The following is a 20278-nucleotide window of genomic DNA, read 5'->3' on the forward strand; positions in this document are numbered from 1 at the left end:
TCCCTTTATTGAGGCATGAGGGACATGAAATGAAGTTGAAATTTATGACACCAAGACAAGTCAAGAAGGATCAACATACGATGAAAGAGCAAACAGAAAAAGAAAGAATTGAAAAAGAAGAAATATAAACTGCAGAAGGAAGGGAAATTGAAGAAAAAGAAAAGGAAGTAAAGAAAAAGATTATGGAAAAGGAAGTAGAGAACAAGGTGTTTAATCGAAGGCCACCCATGTTTAGTTGCATTCGTTTACGAAAGCGACAACAATGTTGTAAGCCAAAGATTGGTAGAGAAACTCAAGTTACCAACAACCTTTCATCCGAATCAAGCAAGGATCAAATAAAGTACATGACAGTGTGTGAAAAAAGTATTATGTGATATTGCTCCCACAAACTCTTGTCATTTTCTTTTGAGATGGGCATTGCTTCATTTTAAAATGCTCAATCTTGATAAACGTTCCCTTTATTGAGGCATGAGGGACATGAAATGAAGTTGAAATTTATAACACCAAGAGAAGCCAAGAAGGATCAACATACGTTGAAGGAGAAAATAGAAAAAGAAAGAATTGAAAAAGAAGAAATATAAACTGCAGAAGGAAGGGAAATTGAAGAAAAAGAAAAGGAATTAAAGAAAAGGATTATGGAAAAGGTAGTAGAGAACAAGGTGTTTAATCGAAGGCCACCCATGTTCAGTTGCATTCGTTTACCAAAAGCGACAACAACGTTGTAAGCCAAAGATTGGTGGAGAAACTCCAGTTACCAACAAGATTTTATCCGAATCAAGAAAGGATCAAATTCGGTACAGGATAATGTGTGAAAGAAGTATTATGTGATATTAATCCCACGAACTCTTGTCATCTTCTTTTGAGATGGACATTGCTTCATTTTAAAACGCTCAATCTTGATAAATGTTCCCTTTGTTTGAAGCATGAGGGACATGAAACGAAGTTCAAATTTATGACACCAAGACAAGCCAAGAAGGATCAACACACGTTGAAGGAGAAAATAGAAAAAGAAAGAATAGAAAAGGAAGAAATATAAACTGCAGAAGGAAGGGAAATTCAAGAAAAAGAAAAGGAAGTAAAAAAAAAAGATTATGGAAAAGGTAGTAGAGAACAACGTGTTTAATCGAAGGCCACCCATGTTCAGTTGCATTCGTTTACCACAGCGACAACAATGTTGTAAGCCAAACATTGGTGGAGCAACTCAAGTTACCAACAAGCTATAATCCGAATCAAGCAAGGATTAAATTCAGTACATGACAATGTGTGAAAGAAATATTATGTGATATTGCTCCTACGAACTCTTGTCATCATCTTTTGAGATGGGCATGGCTTCATTTTAAAACGCTCAATCTTGATAAACCTTCCCTTTGTTTGAGGCATGAGGGACATGAAATGAAGTTGAAATTTATGACACCAAGACAAGCCAACAAGGATCAACATACGTTGAAGGAGAAAATAGAAAAAGAAAGAATTGAAAAAGAAGAAATATAAACTGCAGAAGGAAGGGAAATTGAAGAAAAAGAAAAGGAAGTAAAGAAAAAGATTATGCAAAAGGTAGTAGGGAAATAAGGTGTTTCATCGAAGGTCACCCATGTTTAGTTACATTCGTTTACGAAAGCGACAACAATGTTGTAAGCCAAAGATTGGTGGAGAAACTCAAGTTACCAACAAGCTTTCATTCGAATCAGGCAAGGATCAAATTCGGTACAGGACAATGTGTGAATGAACTATTATGTGATATTGCTCCCACGAACTCTTATCATCTTCTTTTGAGATGTGCATTGATTCATTTTAAAACGCTCAATCTTTATGAACGTTCCCTTTGTTTGAGGTATGAGGGACATGAAATGAAGTTGAAATTTATGACATCAAGACAAGCCAAGAAGGATCAACATAAGTTGAAGGAGAAAATAGAAAAAAGAAAGAATAGAAAAAAAAGAAATATAAACTGCAGAAGGAAGGGAAATTCAAGAAAAAGAAAAGGAAGTAAAAAAAAAGATTATGGAAAAGGTAGTAGAGAACAACGTGTTTAATCGAAGGCCACCCATGTTCAGTTGCATTTGTTTACCACAGCGACAACAATGTTGTAAGCCAAACATTGGTGGAGCAACTCAAGTTACCAACAAGCTTTAATCCGAATCAAGCAAGGATCAAATTCAGTACATGACAATGTGTGAAAGAAATATTATGTGATATTGCTCCTACGAACTCTTGTCATCATCTTTTGAGATGGGCATGGCTTCATTTTAAAACGCTCAATCTTGATAAACCTTCCCTTTATTTGAGGCATGAGGGACATGAAATGAAGTTGAAATATATGACACCAAGACAAGCCAACAAGGATCAACATACGTTGAAGGAGAAAATAGAAAAAGAAAGAATTGAAAAAGAAGAAATATAAACTGCAGAAGGAAGGGAAATTGAAGAAAAAGAAAAGGAAGTAAAGAAAAAGATTATGCAAAAGATAGTAGGGAAATAAGGTGTTTCATCGAAGGTCACCCATGTTTAGTTACATTCGTTTACGAAAGCGACAACAATGTTGTAAGCCAAAGATTGGTGGAGAAACTCAAGTTACCAACAACCTTTCATCCGAATCAAGCAAAGATCAAATTTAGTAAATGACAATGTGTGAAAGAAGTATTATGTGATATTGCTCCCACGAACTCTTGTCATCTTCTTTTGAGGTGGGCATGGCTTCATTTTAAAACGCTCAATCTTGCTGAACGTTCCCTTTATTTGAGGAATGAGGGACATGAAATGATGTTGAAATTTATGACACCAAGACAAGCCAGTAAGGATCAACATAGGCTGAAGGAGAAAATAGAAAAAGAAAGAATAGAAAAGGAAGAAATATAAACTGTAGAAGGAAGGGAAATTGAAGAAAAAGAAAAGGAATTAAAGAAAAAGATTATGGAAAAGGTAGTAGAGAACAAGTTGTTTAATCGAAGGCCACCGATGTTTAGTTGCATTCATTTACGAAAGCGACAAGAATGTTGTAATCCAAAGATTGGTCGAGAAACTCAAGTTTCCAACAACCTTTCATCCGAATCAAGAAAGGATCAAATTCAGTACATGACAATGTTGAAAGAAGTATTATGTGATATTGCTCCCACGAACTCTTGTCATCATCTTTTGAGATGGGCATGACTTCATTTTAAAACGCTCAATCTTGATAAACGTTCCCTTTGTTTGAGGCATAAGGGACAAGAAATGAAGTTGAAATTTATGACACCAAGACAAGCCAGTAAGGATCAACATAGGCTGAAGGAGAAAATAGAAAAAGAAAGAATAGAAAAGGAAGAAATATAAACTGTAGAAGGAAGGGAAATTGAAGAAAAAGAAAAGGAAGTAAAGATACAGATGATGGAAAAGGAAGTAGGGAAATAAGGTGTTTCAACGAAGGCCACCCATGTTCAGTTGCATTCGTTTACGAAAGGGACAATAATGTTGTAAGCCAAAGATTGGTGGAGAAACTCAAGTTACCAACAAGCTTTCATTCGAATCAAGCAAGGATCAAATTCGGTACAGGACAATGTGTGAAAGAACTATTATGTGATATTGCTCCCACGAACTCTTATCATCTTCTTTTGAGATGGGCATTGATTCATTTTAAAACGCTCAATCTTTATGAACGTTCCCTTTGTTTGAGGTATGAGGGACATGAAATGAAGTTGAAATTCATGACATCAAGACAAGCCAAGAAGGATCAACATAAGTTGAAGGAGAAAATAGAAAAAGAAAGAATAGAAAAGGAAGAAATATAAACTGTAGAAGGAAGGGAAATTGAAGAAAAAGAAAAGGAAGTAAAGATAAAGATGATGGAAAAGGAAGTAGGGAAATAAGGTGTTTCAACGAAGGCCACCCATGTTCAGTTGCATTCGTTTACGAAAGGGACAACAATGTTGTAAGCCAAAGATTGGTGGAGAAACTCAAGTTACCAACAAGCTTTCATTCGAATCAAGCAAGGATCAAATTCAGTACATGACAATGTGTGAAAGAAGTGTTATGTGATATTGCTCCTACAAACTCTGGTCATCTTCTATTGATATGGGCATGGCTTCATTTTAAAACGCTCAATCTTGATGAACGTTCCCTTTATTGAGGCATGAGGGACATGAAATGAAGTTGAAATTTATAACACCAAGAGAAGCCAAGAAGGATCAACATACGTTGAAGGAGAAAATAGAAAAAGAAAGAATTGAAAAAGAAGAAATATAAACTGCAGAAGGAAGGGAAATTGAAGAAAAAGAAAAGGAATTAAAGAAAAGGATTATGGAAAAGGTAGTAGAGAACAAGGTGTTTAATCGAAGGCCACCTATGTTTAGTTGCATTCGTTTACGAAAGCGACAACAATGTTGTAAGCCAAAGATTGGTGGAGAAACTCAAGGTACCAACAACCTTTCATCCGAATCAAGCAAGGATCAAATTCAGTACATGACAATGTGTGAAAGAAGTATTATGTGATATTGCTGCCACGAACTCTTGTCATCTTCTTTTGAGATGGGCATGGCTTCATTTTAACGCGTTCAATCTTGATGAACGTTCCCTTTATTTGAGGCATGAGGGACATGAAATGAAGTTGAAATTTATGACACCAAGACAAGTCAGTATGGATCAACATAGGTTGAAGGAGAAAATAGAGAAAGAAAGAATAGAGAAAGAACAAATATAAACTATAGAAGGAAGGGAAATTCAAGACAACGAAAAGTAAGAAAAGATAAAGATGATGGAAAAAGAAGTAGAGAAAGAAGGTATTTCATCGAAGGCCACCCATGTTTAGTTGCATTCATTTACGAAAGCGACAAGAATGTTGTAATCCAAAGATTGGTCGAGAAACTCAAGTTTCCAACAACCTTTCATCCGAATCAAGCAAGGATCAAATTCAGTACATGACAATGTGGAAAGAAGTATTATGTGATATTGCTGCCACGAACTCTTGTCATCATCTTTTGAGATGGGCATGACTTCATTTTAAAACGCTCAAACTTGATAAACGTTCCCTTTGTTTGAGGCATAAGGGACAAGAAATGAAGTTGAAATTTATGACACCAAGACAAGCCAGTAAGGATCAACATAGGCTGAAGGAGAAAATAGAAAAAGAAAGAATAGAAAAGGAAGAAATATAAACTGTAGAAGGAAGGGAAATTGAAGAAAAAGAAAAGGAAGTAAAGATAAAGATGATGGAAAAGGAAGTAGGGAAATAAGGTGTTTCAACGAAGGCCACCCATGTTCAGTTGCATTCGTTTACGAAAGGGACAACAATGTTGTAAGCCAAAGATTGGTGGAGAAACTCAAGTTACCAACAAGCTTTCATTCGAATCAAGCAAGGATCAAATTCGGTACAGGACAATGTGTGAAAGAACTATTATGTGATATTGCTCCCACGAACTCTTGTCATCTTCTTTTGAGATGGGCATTGATTCATTTTAAAACGCTCAATCTTAATGAACGTTCCCTTTGTTTGAGGCATGAGGGACATGAAATGAAGTTGAAATTTATGACATCAAGACAAGCCAAGAAGGATCAACATAAGTTGAAGGAGAAAATAGAAAAAGAAAGAATAGAAAAAGAAGAAATATAAACTGCAGAAGGAAGGGAAATTCAAGAAAAAGAAAAGGAAGTAAAAAAAAGGATTATGGAAAAGGTAGTAGAGAACAACGTGTTTAATCGAAGGCCACCCATGTTTAGTTGCATTCGTTTACGAAAGCGACAACAATATTGTAAGCCAAATATTGGTGGAGAAACTCAAGTTACCAACAACCTTTCATCCGAATCAAGCAAGGATCAAATTCAGTACATGACATTGTGTCAAAGAAGTATTATGTGATATTGCTCCCACGAACTCTTGTCATCTTCTTTTGAGATGGGCATGGCTTCATTTTAAAACGCTCAATCTTGATGAACGTTCCCTTTGTTTGAGGCATGAGGGACATGAAATGAAGTTGAAATTTATGACACCAAGACAAGCCAAGAAGGATCAACATACGTTGAAGGAGAAAATAGAAAAACAAAGAATAGAAAAAGAAGAAATATAAACTGCAGAAGGAAGGGAAATTGAAGATAAAGAAAAAGAAGTAAAGATAAAGATGATGGAAAAGGAAATAGAGAAACAATGTGTTTAATCGAAGGCCACCCATGTTCAATTGCATTCGTTTACCACAGCGACAACAATGTTGCAAGCCAAACATTGGTGGAGCAACTCAAGTTACCAAAAAGCTTTAATCCGAATCAAGCAAGGATCAAATTCAGTACATGACAATGTGTGAAAGAAATATGATGTAATATTGCTCCCACGAACTCTTGTCATCTTCTTTTGAGATGGGCATGGCTTCATTTTAAAACGCTCAATCTTGATAAACGTTCCCTTTGTTTGAGGCATGAGGGACATGAAATGAAGTTGAAATTTATGACACCAAGACAAGCCAAGAAGGATCAACATACGTTGAAGGAGAAAATAGAAAAAGAAAGAATTGAAAAAGAAGAAATATAAACTGCAGAACGAAGGGAAATTGAAGAAAAAGAAAAGGAAGTAAAGATAAAGATGATGGAAAAGGAAGTAGAGAAACAAGGTGTTTAATCGAAGGCCACCCATGTTCAGTTGCATTCGTTGACCAAAGCGACAAGAATGTTGTAAGCCAAAGATTGGTGGAGAAACTCAAGTTACCAACAACCTTTCATCCGAATCAAGCAAGGATCAAATTCAGTACATGACAATGTGTGAAAGAAGTATTAAGTGTATTGCTCCCATGAACTCTTGTCATCTTCTGTTGAGATGGGCATGGCTTCAATTTAAAACGTTCAATCTTGATGAACGATCCCTTTGTTTGAGGCATGAGGGACATGAAATGAAGTTGAAATTTATGACACCAAGACAAGCCAAGAAGGTTCAACAAACGTTGAAAGAGAAAATAGAAAAAGAAAGAATTGAAAAAGAAGAAATATAAACTGCAGAAGGAAGGGAAATTGAAGAAAAGGAAAAGGAAGTAAAGAAAAAGATTATGGAAAAGGAAGTAGAGAACAAGGTGTTTAATCGAAGGCCACCCATGTTTAGTTGCATTCGTTTACGAAAGCGACAACAATGTTGTAAACCAAAGATTGGTGGAGAAACTCAAGTTACCAACAACCTTTCCTCCGAATCAAGCAAGGATCAAATTCAGTACATGACAATGTGTGAAAGAAGTGTTATGTGATATTGCTCCTACAAACTCTGGTCATCTTCTATTGATATGGGCATGGCTTCATTTTATAACGCTCAATCTTGATGAACGTTCCCTTTATTGAGGCATGAGGGACATGAAATGAAGTTGAAATTTATAACACCAAGAGAAGCCAAGAAGGATCAACATACGTTGAAGGAGAAAATAGAAAAAGAAAGAATAGAAAAAGAAGAAATATAAACTGCAGAAGGAAGGGAAATTGAAGAAAAAGAAAAGGAATTAAAGAAAAGGATTATGGAAAAGGTAGTAGAGAACAAGGTGTTTAATCGAAGGCCACCTATGTTTAGTTGCATTCGTTTACGAAAGCGACAACAATGTTGTAAGCCAAAGATTGGTGGAGAAACTCAAGGTACCAACAACCTTTCATCCGAATCAAGCAAGGATCAAATTCAGTACATGACAATGTGTGAAAGAAGTATTATGTGATATTGCTCCCACGAACTCTTGTCATCTTCTTTTGAGATGGGCATGGCTTCATTTTAAAATGCTCAATCTTGATGAACGTTCCCTTTGTTTGAGGCATGAGGACATGAAATGAAGTTGAAATTTATTACACCAAAACAAGCCAAGAAGGATCAACATACGCTGAAGGAGAAAATAGAAAAAGAAAGAATTGAAAAAGAATAAATATAAACTGCAGAAGGAAGGGAAATTGAAGAAAAAGAAAAGGAAGTAAAGATAAAGAGGATGGAAAAGGTAGTAGAGAAGAAGGTGTTTAATCGAAGGCCACCCATGTTTAGTTGCATTCGTTTACCAAAGCGACAACAATGTTGTAAGCCAAAGATTGGTGGAGAAACTCAAGTTACCCACAACCTTTCATCCGAATCAAGCAAGGATCAAATTTAGTAAATGACAATGTGTGAAAGAAGTGTTATGTGATATTGCTCCCACGAACTCTTGTAATCTTCTTTTGAGATGGGCATGGCTTCATTTTAAAACGCTCAATCTTGATGAACGTTCCCTTTGTTTGAGGCATGAGGGACATGAAATGAAGTTGAAATTTATGACACCAAGGCAAGCCAAGAAGGATCAACATACGTTGAAGGAGAAAATAGAAAAAGAAAGAATTGAAAAAGAAGAAATATAAACTGCAGAAGGAAGGGAAATTGAAGAACAAGAAAAGGAAGTAAAGAAAAAGATGATGGAAAAGGTAGTAGAGAACAAGGTGTTTAATCGAAGGCCACCCATGTTTAGTTGCATTCGTGTACGAAAGCGACAACAATGTCGTAAGCCAAAGATTGGTGGAGAAACTCAAGTTACCAACAACCTCTCATCCGAATCAAGCAAGGATCAAATTTAGTACATGACAATGTGTGAAAGAAATGTTATGTGATATTGCTCCCACGAACTCTTGTAATCTTCTGTTGAGATGGGCATGACTTCATTTTAAAACGCTCAATCTTGATGAACGTTCCCTTTGTTTGAGGCATGAGGGACATGAAATGAAGTTGAAAGTTATGACACCCAGACAAGCCCAGAAGGATCAACATACGTTGAAGGAGAAAATAGAAAAAGAAAGAATTGAAAAAGAAGAAATATAAAATGCTGAAGGAAGGGAAATTGAAGAAAAAGAAAAGGAAGTAAAGAAAAAGATTATGGAAAAGGTAGTAGAGAACAAGGTGTTTAATCGAAGGCCACCCATGTTTAGTTGCATTCGTTTACGAAAGCGACAACAATGTTGTAAGCCAAAGATTGGTGGAGAAACTCAAGTTTCCAACAACCTTTAATCAAAATCAAGCAAGGATCAAATTCAGTACATGACAATGTGTGAAAGAAGTATTATGTGATATTGCTCCCACGAACTCTTCTTATCTTCTGTTGAGATGGGCATGGCTTCATTTTAAAACGCTCAATCTTGATGAACGTTCCCTTTGTTTGAGGCATGAGGGACATGAAATGAAGTTGAAATTTATGACACCAAGACAAGCCAAGAAGGATCAACATACGTTGAAGGAGAAAATAGAAAAAGAAAGAATTGAAAAAGAAGAAATATAAACTGCAGAAGGAAGGGAAATTGAAGAACAAGAAAAGGAAGTAAAGAAAAAGATGATGGAAAAGGTAGTAGAGAACAAGGTGTTTAATCGAAGGCCACCCATGTTTAGTTGCATTCGTGTACGAAAGCGACAACAATGTCGTAAGCCAAAGATTGGTGGAGAAACTCAAGTTACCAACAACCTCTCATCCGAATCAAGCAAGGATCAAATTTAGTACATGACAATGTGTGAAAGAAATGTTATGTGATATTGCTCCCACGAACTCTTCTCATCTTCTTTTGAGATGGGCACGGCTTCATTTTAGAACGCTCAATCTTGATGAACGTTCCTTTTGTTTGAGGCATGAGGGACATGAAAGAAGTTGAAATTTATGACACCAAGACAAGCCAAGAAGGATCAACATACGTTGAAGGAGAAAATAGAAAAAGAAAGAATAGAAAAAGAAGAAATATAAACTGCAGAAGGAAAGGAAATTGAAGAAAAAGAAAAGGAAGTAAAGATAAAGATGATGGAAAAGGAAGTAGAGAAACAAGGTGTTTAATCAAAGGCCACCCATGTTCAGTTGCATTCGTTTACCAAAGCGACAACAATATTGTAAGCCAAAGATTGGTGGAGAAACTCCAGTTACCAACAAGCTTTCATCTGAATCAAGAAAGGATCAAATTCGGTACAGGACCATGTGTGAAAGAAGTATTATGTGATATTGCTCCCACGAACTCTTGTCATCTTCTTTTGAGATGGGCATTGCTTCATTTTAAAACCCTTAATCTTGATAAACGTTCCCTTTGTTTGAGGCATGAGGGACATGAAATGAAGTTGAAATTTATGACACCAAGACAAGCCAAGAAGGATCAACATACGTTGAAGGAGAAAATAGAAAAAGAAAGAATAGAAAAAGAAGAAATATAAACTGCAGAAGGAAGGGAAATTGAAGAAAAAGAAAAGGAAGTAAAGAAAAAAATTATGGAAAAGGTAGTAGAGAACAAGGTGTTTAATCGAAGGCCACCCATGTTTAGTTGCATTCGTTTACGAAAGCGACAACAATGTTGTAAGCCAAAGATTGGTGGAGAAACTCAAGTTACCAACAACCTTTCATCCGAACGAAGCAAGGATCAAATTTAGTAAATGACAATGTGTGAAAGAAGTGTTATGTGATATTGCTCCCACGAACTCTTGTAATCTTCTTTTGAGATGGGCATGGCTTCATTTTAAAACGCTCAATCTTGATGAACGTTCCCTTTGTTTGAGGCATAAGGGACATGAAATGAAGTTGAAATTTATGACACCAAGACGGATCAACATACGTTGAAGGAGAAAATAGAAAAAGAAAGAATAGAAAAAGGAGAAATATAAACTGGAGAAGGAAGGGAAATTGAAGAAAAAGAAAAGGAAGTAAAGAAAAAGATTATGGAAAAGGTAGTAGAGAAGAAGGTGTTTAATCGAAGGCCACCCATGTTTAGTTGCATTCGTTTACCAAAGCGACAACAATGTTGTAAGCCAAAGATTGGTGGAGAAACTCAAGTTACCCACAACCTTTCATCCGAATCAAGCAAGGATCAAATTTAGTAAATGACAATGTGTGAAAGAAGTGTTATGTGATATTGCTCCCACGAACTCTTGTAATCTTCTTTTGAGATGGGCATGGCTTCATTTTAAAACGCTCAATCTTGATGAACGTTCCCTTTGTTTGAGGCATGAGGGACATGAAATGAAGTTGAAATTTATGACACCAAGACAAGCCAAGAAGGATCAACATACGTTGAAGGAGAAAATAGAAAAAGAAAGAATAGAAAAAGAAGAAATATAAACTGCAGAAGGAAGGGAAATTGAAGAAAAAGAAAAGGAAGTAAAGAAAAAGATTATGGAAAAGGTAGTACAGAACAAGGTGTTTAATCGAAGGCCACCCATGTTTAGTTGCATTCGTTTACCAAAGCGACAACAATGTTGTAAGCCAAAGATTGGTGGAGAAACTTAAGTTACCAAAACCCTTTCATCCGAATCTAGCAAGGATCAAATGTAGTATATGACAATGTGTGAAAGAAGTATTATGTGATATTGCTCCCACGAACTCTTGTAATCTTCTGTTGAGATGGGCATGACTTCATTTTAAAACGCTCAATCCTGATGAACGTTCCCTTTGTTTGAGGCATGAGGGACATGAAATGAAGTTGAAAGTTATGACACCCAGACAAGCCCAGAAGGATCAACATACGTTGAAGGAGAAAATAGAAAAAGAAAGAATTGAAAAAGAAGAAATATAAAATGCTGAAGGAAGGGAAATTGAAGAAAAAGAAAAGGAAGTAAAGAAAAAGATTATGGAAAAGGTAGTAGAGAACAAGGTGTTTAATCGAAGGCCACCCATGTTTAGTTGCATTCGTTTACGAAAGCGACAACAATGTTGTAAGCCAAATATTGGTGGAGAAACTCAAGTTTCCAACAACCTTTAATCAAAATCAAGCAAGGATCAAATTCAGTACATGACAATGTGTGAAAGAAGTATTATGTGATATTGCTCCCACGAACTCTTCTCATCTTCTGTTGAGATGGGCATGGCTTCATTTTAAAACGCTCAATCTTGATGAACGTTCCCTTTGTTTGAGGCATGAGGGACATGAAATGAAGTTGAAATTTATGACACCAAGACAAGCCAAGAAGGATCAACATACGTTGAAGGAGAAAATAGAAAAAGAAAGAATTGAAAAAGAAGAAATATAAACTGCAGAAGGAAGGGAAATTGAAGAACAAGAAAAGGAAGTAAAGAAAAAGATGATGGAAAAGGTAGTAGAGAACAAGGTGTTTAATCGAAGGCCACCCATGTTTAGTTGCATTCGTGTACGAAAGCGACAACAATGTCGTAAGCCAAAGATTGGTGGAGAAACTCAAGTTACAATCAACCTCTCATCCGAATCAAGCAAGGATCAAATTTAGTACATGACAATGTGTGAAAGAAATGTTATGTGATATTGCTCCCACGAACTCTTCTCATCTTCTTTTGAGATGGGCACGGCTTCATTTTAGAACGCTCAATCTTGATGAACGTTCCTTTTGTTTGAGGCATGAGGGACATGAAAGAAGTTGAAATTTATGACACCAAGACAAGCCAAGAAGGATCAACATACGTTGAAGGAGAAAATAGAAAAAGAAAGAATAGAAAAAGAAGAAATATAAACTGCAGAAGGAAAGGAAATTGAAGAAAAAGAAAAGGAAGTAAAGATAAAGATGATGGAAAAGGAAGTAGAGAAACAAGGTGTTTAATCAAAGGCCACCCATGTTCAGTTGCATTCGTTTACCAAAGCGACAACAATATTGTAAGCCAAAGATTGGTGGAGAAACTCCAGTTACCAACAAGCTTTCATCTGAATCAAGAAAGGATCAAATTCGGTACAGGACCATGTGTGAAAGAAGTATTATGTGATATTGCTCCCACGAACTCTTGTCATCTTCTTTTGAGATGGGCATTGCTTCATTTTAAAACCCTTAATCTTGATAAACGTTCCCTTTGTTTGAGGCATGAGGGACATGAAATGAAGTTGAAATTTATGACACCAAGACAAGCCAAGAAGGATCAACATACGTTGAAGGAGAAAATAGAAAAAGAAAGAATAGAAAAAGAAGAAATATAAACTGCAGAAGGAAGGGAAATTGAAGAAAAAGAAAAGGAAGTAAAGAAAAAAATTATGGAAAAGGTAGTAGAGAACAAGGTGTTTAATCGAAGGCCACCCATGTTTAGTTGCATTCGTTTACGAAAGCGACAACAATGTTGTAAGCCAAAGATTGGTGGAGAAACTCAAGTTACCAACAACCTTTCATTCGAACGAAGCAAGGATCAAATTTAGTAAATGACAATGTGTGAAAGAAGTGTTATGTGATATTGCTCCCACGAACTCTTGTAATCTTCTTTTGAGATGGGCATGGCTTCATTTTAAAACGCTCAATCTTGATGAACGTTCCCTTTGTTTGAGGCATAAGGGACATGAAATGAAGTTGAAATTTATGACACCAAGACGGATCAACATACGTTGAAGGAGAAAATAGAAAAAGAAAGAATAGAAAAAGGAGAAATATAAACTGGAGAAGGAAGGGAAATTGAAGAAAAAGAAAAGGAAGTAAAGAAAAAGATTATGGAAAAGGTAGTAGAGAAGAAGGTGTTTAATCGAAGGCCACCCATGTTTAGTTGCATTCGTTTACCAAAGCGACAACAATGTTGTAAGCCAAAGATTGGTGGAGAAACTCAAGTTACCCATAACCTTTCATCCGAATCAAGCAAGGATCAAATTTAGTAAATGACAATGTGTGAAAGAAGTGTTATGTGATATTGCTCCCACGAACTCTTGTAATCTTCTTTTGAGATGGGCATGGCTTCATTTTAAAACGCTCAATCTTGATGAACGTTCCCTTTGTTTGAGGCATGAGGGACATGAAATGAAGTTGAAATTTATGACACCAAGGCAAGCCAAGAAGGATCAACATACGTTGAAGGAGAAAATAGAAAAAGAAAGAATTGAAAAAGAAGAAATATAAACTGCAGAAGGAAGGGAAATTGAAGAACAAGAAAAGGAAGTAAAGAAAAAGATGATGGAATAGGAAGTAGAGAAATCAGGTGTTCAATCGAAGGCCACCCATGTTTAGTTGCATTCGTTTACGAAAGCGATAACAATGTTGTAAGCCAAAGAGTGGTGGAGAAACTCAAGTTACCAACAAGCTTTCATTCGAATCAAGCAAGGATCAAATTCAGTATGGGACAATGTGTGAAAGAAGTATTATGTGATATTACTCCCACGAACTCTTGTCATATTCTTTTGGGATGGGCATTGCTTCATTTTAAAACGCTCAATCTTGATGAACGTTCCCTTTATTTGAGGCATGAGGGACATGAAATGAAGTTGAAATTTATAACGCCAAGACAAGCCAAGAATGATCAACATACGTTGAAGGAGAAAATAGAAAAAGAAAGAATTTAAAAAGAAGAAACATAAACTGCAGAAGGAAGGGAAATTGAAGAAAAAGAAAAGGAAGTAAAGAAAAAGATGATGGAATAGGAAGTAGAGAAATCAGGTGTTTAATCGAAGGCCACCCATGTTTAGTTGCATTCGTTTACGAAAGCGACAACAATGTTGTAAGCCAAAGATTGGTGGAGAAACTCCAGTTACCAACAACCTTTCATCCGAATCAAGGAAGGATCAAATTCGGTACATGACAATGTGTGAAAGAAGTATTTGTGATATTGCTCCCACGAACTCTTGTCATATTCTTTTGAGATGGTTATGGCTTTATTTTAAAACGCTCAATCTTGATAAACGTTCTCTTGATTTGAGGCATGAGGGACATGAAATAAAGTTGAAATTTATGACACCAAGACAAGCCAAGAAGGATCAACATACGTTGAAGGAGAAAGTAGAAAAAGAAAGAATTGAACAAGAAGAAATATAAACTTCAAAGGGATGGGAAATTGAAGAAAAAGAAAAGGAAGTAAAGAAAAAGATTATGGAAAAGGTAGTAGAGAAATAAGGTGTTTCATCGAAGGCCACCCATGTTCAATTGCATTCGTTTACGAAAGCGACAACAATGTTGTAAGCCAAAGATTGGTGGAGAAACTCTAGTTACCAACAAGCTTTCATTCGAATCAAGCAAGGATCAAATTCAGTACGGGACAATGTGTGAAAGAAGTATTATGTGATATTGCTCCCACGAACTCTTGTCATCTTATTTTGAGATGGGCATGGCTTCATTTTAAAATGCTCAATCTTGATGAACGTTCCCTTTATTTGAGGCGTGAGGGACATGAAATGAAGTTCAAATTTATGACACCAAGACAAGCCAAGAAGGATCAACAAACATTGAAAGAGAAAATAGAAAAAGAAAGAATTGAAAAAGAAGAAATATAAACAACAGAAGGAAGGGAAATTGAAGAAAAAGAAAAGGAAGTAAAGATAAAGATGATGGAAAAGGAAGTAGAGAAAGAAGGTGTTTAATGGAAGGCCATCCACGTTCAGTTGCATTCGTTTACGAAAGCGACAACAATGTTGTAAGTCGAAGATTGGTGGAGAAACTCTAGTTACCAACAAGCTTTCATCCGAATCAAGCAAGGATCAAATTCGGTACAGGACAATGTGTGAAAGAAGTATTATGTGATATTACTCCCACAAACTCTTGTCATATTCTTTTGTGATGGGTATGGCTTCATTTTAAAATGCTCAATGTTGATGAATGTTCCCTTTATTTGAGGCATGAGGGACATGAAATGAAGTTGAAATTTATGACACCAAGACAAGCCAAGAAGGATCAACATACGTTGAAGGAGAAAATAGAAAAAGAAAGAATTGAAAAAGAAGAAATATAAACTTCAAAAGGAAGGGAAATTGAATGAAAAGAAAAGGAAGTAAAGATAAAGATGATGGAAAAGGAAGTAGAGAAATAACGTGTTTCATCGAAGGCCACCCATGTTTAGTTGCATTCGTTTACGAAAGGGACAACAATGTTGTAAGCCAAAGATTGGTGGAGAAACACCAGTTACCAACATCCTTTCATTTGAATCAAGCAAGGATCAAATTCAGTACGGGAAAATGTGTGAAAGAAGTATTATGTGATATTGCTCCCACAAACTCTTGTCATCTTCTTTTGAGATGGGCAAGGCTTCATTTTAAAACGCTCAATCTTGATGAACGTTCCCTTTATTTGAGGAATGAGGGACATGAAATGAAGTTGAAATTTAGGACACGTAGACAAAGCCAGTATGGATCAACATAGGCTGAAGGAGAAAATAGAAAAAGAAAGAATAGAAAAAGAACAAATATAAACTGTAGAAAGAAGGGAAATTGAAGAAAACGAAAAGTAAGAAGAGATAAAGATGATAGAAAACGAAGTAGAGAAATAAGGTGTTTCATCGAAGGCCACCCATGTTTAGTTTCATTCGTTTACGAAATCGACAACATTATTGTAAGCCAAAGATTGGTGGAGAAACTCTAGTTACCAACAAGCTTTCATTCGAATCAAGCAAGGATCAAATTTAGTACGGGACAGTGTGTGAAAGAAGTATTATGTGATATTACTCCCACAAACTCTTGTCATCTTCTTTTGAGATGGGCATGGCTTCATTTTAAAACGCTCAATCTTGATGAACGTTCCCTTTATTTGAGGCATGAGGGACATGAAATGAAGTTGAAATTTATGACACCAAGACAAGCAAAGAAGGATCAACATACATTGAAGGGGAAAATAGAAAAAGAAAGATTTGAAAAAGAAGAAATATAAACTGCAGAAGGAAGGGAAATTGAAGAAAAAGAAAAGGAAGTAAAGAAAAAGATTATGGAAAAGGTAGTAGAGAACAAGGTGTTTAATCGAAGGCCACCCATGTTTAGTTGCATTCGTTTACGAAAGCAACAACAATATTGTAAGCCAAAAATTGGTGGAGAAACTCAAGTTACCAACAAGCTTTAATCTGAATCAAGCAAGGATCAAATTCAGTAGATGACAATGTGTGAAAGAAGTATTATGTGATATTGCTCCCACGAACTCTAGTCATCTTCTTTTGAGATTGGCGTGGCTTCATTTTAAAGCACTCAATCTTGATGAACATTCCCTTTTTTTGAGGAATGAGGGACATGAAATGAAGTTGAAATTTATGACACCAAGACAAAGCCAGAATGGATCAACATAGGCTGAAGGAGAAAATAGAAAAAGAAAGAATAGAAAAAGAACAAATATAAATTGTAGAAGGAAGGGAAATTGAAGAAAATGAAAAGTAAGAAAAGATAAAGATGATGGAAAACGAAGTAGAGAAATCATGTGTTTCATCGAAGGCCATCCATGTTTAGTTGCATTTGTTTACGAAAGCGACAACAATGTTGTAAGCCAAAGATTCGTGGAGAAACTCCAGTTACCAACAAGCTTTCATTCGAATCAAGCAAGGATCAAATTCAGTACGGGACAATGTGTGAAAGAAGTATTATGTGATATTACTCCCACGAACTCTTGTCATATTCTTTTGAGATGGGCATGGCTTCATTTTAAAACGCTCAATCTTGTTGAACGTTCCCTTTATTTGAGGCATTAGGGACATGAAATGAAGTTGAAATTTATGACACCAAGACAAGCCAAGAACGATCAACATACGTTGATGGAGAAAATAGAAAAAGAAAGAATTGAAAAAGAAGAAATATAAACTTCAGAAGGAAGGGAAATTGAATGAAAAGAAAAGGAAGTAAAGAAAAAGATTATGGAAAGGGTAGTAGAGTACAAGTTGTTTAATCGAAGGCCACCCATGTTCAGTTCCATTCGTTTACGAAACCGACAACAATATTGTAAGCCAAAGACTGGTGGAGAAACTCTAGTTACCAACAAGCTTTCATCCGAATCAAGCAAGGATCAAATTCGGTACAGGACAATGTGTGAAAGAAGTATTATGTGATATTACTCCCACGAACTCTTGTCATATTCTTTTGAGATGGGTATGGCTTCATTTTCAACCGCTCAATGTTGATGAATGTTCCCTTTATTTGAGGCATGAGGGACATGAAATAGAGTTGAAATTTATGACACCAAGACAAGCCAAGAAGGATCAACATACGTTGATGGAGAAAATAGAAAAAGAAAGAATTGAAAAAGAAGAAATATAAACTTCAGATGGAAGGGAAATTGAAGAAAAAGGAAAGGAAGTAAAGAAAAAGATTATGGAAAAGGTAGTAGAGAACAAGGTGTTTAATCGAAGGCCACCCATGTTTAGTTGCATTCGTTTACAAAAGCGACAACAATATTGTAAGCCAAAGATTGGTGCAGAAACTCAAGTTACCAACAACCTTTCATTTCAATCAAGCAAGGATCAAATTCAGTACGGGACAGTGTGTGAAAGAAGTATTATGTGATAATGCTCCTACAAAATCTTGTCATCTTCTTTTGAGATGGGCATGGCTTCATTTTAAAACGCTCAATCTTGATGAACGTTCCCTTTATTTGAGGCATGAGGGACATGAAATGAAGTTGAAATTTAAGACACCAAGACAAGCAAAGAAGGATCAACATATGTTGAAGGGGAAAATAGAAAAAGAAAGATTTGAAAAAGAAGAAATATAAACTGCAGAAGGAAGGGAAATTGAAGAAAAAGAAAAGGAAGTAAAGAAAAAGATTATGGAAAAGGTAGTAGAGAACAAGGTGTTTAATCGAAGGCCACCCATGTTTAGTTGCATTCGTTTACGAAAGCAACAACAATATTGTAAGCCAAAAATTGGTGGAGAAACTCAAGTTACCAACAAGCTTTAATCTGAATCAAGCAAGGATCAAATTCAGTAGATGACAATGTGTGAAAGAAGTATTATGTGATATTGCTCCCACGAACTCTAGTCATCTTCTTTTGAGATTGGCGTGGCTTCATTTTAAAGCACTCAATCTTGATGAACATTCCCTTTTTTTGAGGAATGAGGGACATGAAATGAAGTTGAAATTTATGACACCAAGACAAAGCCAGAATGGATCAACATAGGCTGAAGGAGAAAATAGAAAAAGAAAGAATAGAAAAAGAACAAATATAAATTGTAGAAGGAAGGGAAATTGAAGAAAATGAAAAGTAAGAAAAGATAAAGATGATGGAAAACGAAGTAGAGAAATCATGTGTTTCATCGAAGGCCATCCATGTTTAGTTGCATTTGTTTACGAAAGCGACAACAATGTTGTAAGCCAAAGATTCGTGGAGAAACTCCAGTTACCAACAAGCTTTCATTCGAATCAAGCAAGGATCAAATTCAGTACGGGACAATGTGTGAAAGAAGTATTATGTGATATTACTCCCACGAACTCTTGTCATATTCTTTTGAGATGGGCATGGCTTCATTTTAAAACGCTCAATCTTGATGGACGTTCCCTTTATTTGAGGCATTAGGGACATGAAATGAAGTTGAAATTTATGACACCAAGACAAGCCAAGAACGATCAACATACGTTGATGGAGAAAATAGAAAAAGAAAGAATTGAAAAAGAAGAAATATAAACTTCAGAAGGAAGGGAAATTGAATGAAAAGAAAAGGAAGTAAAGAAAAAGATTATGGAAAAGGTAGTAGAGTACAAGTTGTTTAATCGAAGGCCACCCATGTTCAGCTCCATTCGTTTACGAAAGCGACAACAATATTGTAAGCCAAAGACTGGTGGAGAAACTCTAGTTACCAACAAGCTTTCATCCGAATCAAGCAAGGATCAAATTCGGTACAGGACAATGTGTGAAAGAAGTATTATGTGATATTACTCCCACGAACTCTTGTCATATTCTTTTGAGATGGGTATGGCTTCATTTTCAAACGCTCAATCTTGATGAACGTTCCCTTTATTTGAGGCATGAGGGACATGAAATGAAGTTGAAATTTATGACACCAAGACAAGCAAAGAAGGATCAACATACGTTGAAGGGGAAAATAGAAAAAGAAAGATTTGAAAAAGAAGAAATATAAACTGCAGAAGGAAGGGAAATTGAAGAAAAAGAAAAGGAAGTAAAGAAAAAGATTATGGAAAAGGAAGTAGAGAAATAACGTGTTTCATCGAAGGCCACCCATGTTTAGTTGCATTCGTTTACGAAAGGGACAACAATGTTGTAAGCCAAAGATTGGTGGAGAAACACCAGTTACCAATAACCTTTCATTTGAATCAAGCAAGGATCAAATTCAGTACGGGAAAATGTGTGAAAGAAGTATTATGTGATATTGCTCCCACAAACTCTTGTCATCTTCTTTTGAGATGGGCAAGGCTTCATTTTAAAACGCTCAATCTTGATGAACGTTCTCTTTATTTGAGGAATGAGGGACATGAAATGAAGTTGAAATTTAGGACACGTAGACAAAGGCAGTATGGATCAACATAGGCTGAAGGAGAAAATAGAAAAAGAAAGAATAGAAAAAGAACAAATATAAACTGTAGAAAGAAGGGAAATTGAAGAAAACAAAAAGTAAGAAGAGATAAAGATGATGGAAAACGAAGTAGAGAAATAAGGTGTTTCATCGAAGGCCACCCATGTTTAGTTTCATTCGTTTACGAAATCGACAACATTACTGTAAGCCAAAGATTGGTGGAGAAACTCTAGTTACCAAC

This window comes from Vigna unguiculata, chromosome 7 (genome assembly GCF_037176805.1).
Source record: "Vigna unguiculata cultivar grain cowpea cultivar isolate G323 ecotype 2 chromosome 7, ASM3717680v1, whole genome shotgun sequence".
Lineage (NCBI taxonomy): Eukaryota > Viridiplantae > Streptophyta > Magnoliopsida > Fabales > Fabaceae > Vigna > Vigna unguiculata.